The following is a 4,315-nucleotide window of genomic DNA, read 5'->3' as shown; positions in this document are numbered from 1 at the left end:
TGAATTATATCCTTTCATGGTAGTATAAATTTTATATCAGGCTATGACTGAAATCACAAAACAATATTATTAATAAAAGCTCATGTTTATGGATCTGGGTTAACTCTTTATATTACAAAATATAAATTTAATGATTTTTAAGTTTTAGCAAGCAATTTTTTATGGTGATCAATCACTAACTCAACAGGATATCCTCCAACTGATGTTAGCTATGTGATAATGAGTGAGGGGGGCACAAAGGCAATATTAAATTAAAAGAATATAAATGGATAGGTTCTTTCAATTATATATTTTGTTCTAATATGTAAGGATATATGTTTTATGTAAGTGCTAGTTATCAATTTCTTTTTTTAAAATATATTTTATTGATTTTTTACAGGGAGGAAGAGAGAGGGATAGAGAGTTAGAAACATTGATGAGAGAGAAACATTGATCAGCTGCCTCTTGCACACCTTCTACTGGGGATGTGCCTGCAAGCAAGGTACATGCCCCTGGCCATAGTTGAACCTGAGACCTTTCAATCTGCAGGCTGATGCTCTATCCACTGAGCCAAACCGGTCAGGGCTAATTATCAATTTCTTGAAGCACAATTTCATATACATACTTCATTGGTTATGCTGAAATGATTTTTCTATATTACCTGGAACAATGTTAAACTTTATCAGTAGAGGGTCTCAGAATCATTCCAGAATAAGAGGCTTCTCTTCTTGGTTCCAGAATTCTTTGGTTTCTCTAATTTCTCCTATGGCTTCCAATGAAATGTATAGAGAATATTCAGTGGAACCCCCATCAAGTGACAGCACCACCCTATTTGATGGCTTCCCAGTGAGTTTCTATGAGTGCCTGGCAAGTACCACTCCAGTGGGCAGCATTACAAGAATGCCAAGTGCGTCTCCCAGGCATTTTTATACAAGGTTTCCAAGTGAATTCAATTGGCACAACAGAGAGTTACTGCCTGTTTGACAGCCCCAGCCTATGGTTCCTCAGTGAACTTTCCTATCTAATAAGTTATTTCTTCAAACTCTTCTACAAAGTCTGAAAGTCACACTGTGTTTGGGGTAAGGGAACTATGCCATTTGTTTCTGCCTCATTTTCTCAGTTTTAACCCTCGAGGGAGTGGTTCCTCCCTATACTTGATATTCCCCTATCCCAGTGATTTTCAACCAGTGTGCCACAAGAATTCTTAAGACATGCAGTGACTGACTATTTTGCCAGGAGCACTGACCTCTTTTCCCTTATATTGTCACATAAAAAAAAAAAATGACAACAGTCAACACAACAATTGCCACCCAGTGTGAGTCAAAATTATACCTATTATTTTTTAGTCAAATTGGCAAAAATGGTAAAATTTTTTGGTGTGCTTTTGGTGTGCTACAGAACAGTAGTAATTAGCTTATGTCTGCCATAAGATGAAAAAGGTTGAAAATTGCTGCTCTATTTATTAGAGGGTATTTACTTTTTTAACCCCTTTACAATTAATCCCTACCTATTAATTAGTTAATAATTCTTTACATTATAAATTTCTATAATTAAGTTGTTCTATGGTTCCTTTCTCCTGGTTGGCCTCTGAATAATACAAGTATTAAAATAGAAAAACAGTTAAATCTGACACTAAACTATCTCCAAGACAGGGGATGGTCATATTATCAGAAAATAAAGCAGTCGGATCCCGGCAGCAGCTGCAGCGGCGCTCGTCTTTCCAGGCTCTTCTTGCTATCTCCTTTAGCTTCCGGAAACATGGCCTCTGGTGTGGCTGTCTCTGATGGAGTCACCAAAGTGTTCAGTGACATGAAGGCACGTAAGTCCTCGACACCAGAGGAGGTGAAGAAGCGCAAGAAGGCGGTGCTCTTCTGCCTGAGTGAAGACAAGAAGAACATCATTCTGGAAGAGGCAAGGAGATCCTGGTAGGTGATGTGGGCCAGACAGTAGACGACCCCTACGCCACTTTCGTCAAGATGCTGCCCCACAAAGACTGCCGTTATGCCCTGTATGACGCAACCTATGAGACCAAGGAGAGCAAGGAGGAGGACCTGGTGTTTATCTTCTGGGCTCCTGAGTCTGCGCCTCTTAAGAGCAAAATGATCTATGCCAGCTCCAAGGATGCCATCAAGAAGAAGCTTACGGGGATCAAGCATGAATTACAAGCAAACTGCTACGAGGAGGTCAAGGACCGCTGCACTCTGGCAGAGAAGCTGGGGGGCAGTGCTGTCATCTCCCTGGAGGGCAAGCCTTTGTGAACCCCCTCCAGCCCCCTGCCTGGAGCATCTGGCAGCCCCAGACCTGCCTGTGGGGGGGTTGCAGGCTGCCCCCTTCTGCCAGATGGAGGGGCTGGAGGGATCCCAGCAGGGGGAGGGCAATCCCTTCACCCAGTTGCCAAACAGCCCCCCACCCCCTGGACCTTCCTTCTCCCTCCACCCCTGACGGTTCTGGCCTTCCCAACCAGCTTTTGATCTCTGATTCCTCTTGGGTTGAAGCAGACCAAGTCCTCCCTACCCCAGGCACCCAGTTTTGGAGAGGACCTGTATTTTTTTTAACGACACCCCTACTTGCAACCTGTCCCCCCCTTTCCCATGCTGCCAACTTCTAACCGCAATAGTGACTCTGTGCTTGTCTGTTTAGTTCTGTGTATAAATGGAATGTTGTGAAGATAACCCCTCCCCGTGCTGCCTGGTTCCCCTCCCCTTTTCCACCTGGTCTCGGCCACTCGTGGAAGCAGGACCAGTAAGGGACCCTTAATTTAAAAAAAAAAAAAAAAAGAAAGAAAGAAAACTGTTTTACATTCTTCTCTTTTTGTTATTTGCTTTATGTAAGATCCTGTGGTTTCTTTTAATCCTCACCCAAGGATAGGTGTGTGTTTTTTTTATTGATTTGAGAGAGAGAGGAAGGGAGAGGGAAAGAGAGAGAGAAACATCATTGTGAGAGAGAAACATTGATGGGTTGCCTCCTACATGTACCTGATCTGGTATTGAACTGGAAATCTGAGTACTAGTTATGTGCCCTCACTGGGAATAGAACTCATGACCTTTCGGTGTTTGGATGGTGCTCCAACCAACTCTGCCACACCTACCAGGGCCATCATCATTACTTATCATTTTTTAAAAGGTAGGAAAACTAGATGAGAGAAATAATCTTAATTAAATTTTTTGTTTGCCTTCTTTTCTTTTAATGTTGGGATCAAATACCACATTAGAAACTGAATCTACTTTCAAGTTATGAGTATGCTGCTTTCTTGTTTTATAACCTTGGCCAACTCATTCCTCAATGTTTTTCTTCTCTCGCTTCATGCACATACATTAAAATTTTATTTGATTCTACTTTTAAACTTACCCATATTCTTCATGAACTTTTAGCAAAAATAATCAGTTTAATAAAATGATCTATTTTATCACAGTGAGGATTTTTCACTCTGGTTTCCAGGAAGCTCATTAATAAAATAAAAATCTAGAAGAAAAAAAAAAGTGATATTTAGAATGCTAATTTGGGAAATTAGAGACTGACTTGTTGCTTCTAAGAGTAGTAATCAGGCCTTCCTTTGAAACTTTATTGAGGGATCCAATAAATGTTTAGGATAATTGGTAATAAAGTCTTCCAAACCACAAGAATACAAAATAATAAGTAGGTATTTGACACAAGCTCCAAACTTGGGAAGAATTGTTATATTTTGATTAGAAAATGGTGTTTCATACCCAAATTACTATTAATTAATAAGCTGAAAATTGTATAACATTGATAATATTGACAACTATAACTAACATTTTTGGGTAAAATATACAAGTATGTATGATGCTTATATATTGGATCGGGTTCAATAATCACAATTCTTTAATGAAAAGTAACTATTTTAGTCATTTTAAAATCAAAGAGGTTAGCTAAGTAGTTTGCCAAAGGTTCATAAATGTAAGAGCCATGGTTTAAAATCAAGTTGAAACTCCTGCTCAGATTCTTTACATTCCACATCTTGACTTGAAATCTAAATCATTTCACTTTTCTAAATGTTATTAAGAGTTAAATATGCATAATTATATGTATTTCAAATTTATAACTAAATGATGCATATAATTCCAGGTAAATAAAACAACTACTTACATTATTCATTATTATTTAAAATTAGTCATGTTAAATACTTCAATTAATATTCTGATTATTATTTTATGTATAGTGATATAGGATAGGATATAAAGATACAGGAATAATGGAAATTTTTGTTGAGATATTTCTCTATTCCCTACACTCTTAAGTAATTTAGAAATGTTAGCTCTTGCAATTTTAAAACAATGTGTTAAATGCTTATTAAATTTTATAAGATTATGTTTGC

General features: G+C 38.2%; 1 pseudogene across 1 annotated transcript; it reads left to right on the top strand.

The window, feature by feature from the left end:
* Positions 1-1,665: 1,665 nt before the first annotated feature.
* LOC308514865 (cofilin-1-like) lies at positions 1,666-2,304 on the top strand (annotated as a pseudogene). Its single transcript has one exon. The product of its transcript is annotated as a cofilin-1-like (transcript).
* The last annotated feature ends 2,011 nt before the right edge of the window (positions 2,305-4,315 follow it).

The sequence above is a fragment of the Myotis nattereri genome (genome assembly GCF_964212035.1).
Source record: "Myotis nattereri genome assembly, chromosome: 2".
Taxonomy (NCBI): Eukaryota; Metazoa; Chordata; class Mammalia; order Chiroptera; family Vespertilionidae; genus Myotis; species Myotis nattereri.
The sequence above is the reverse complement of the archived record's forward strand: the minus strand, read 5'-3'. Positions and strand labels throughout refer to the sequence as shown.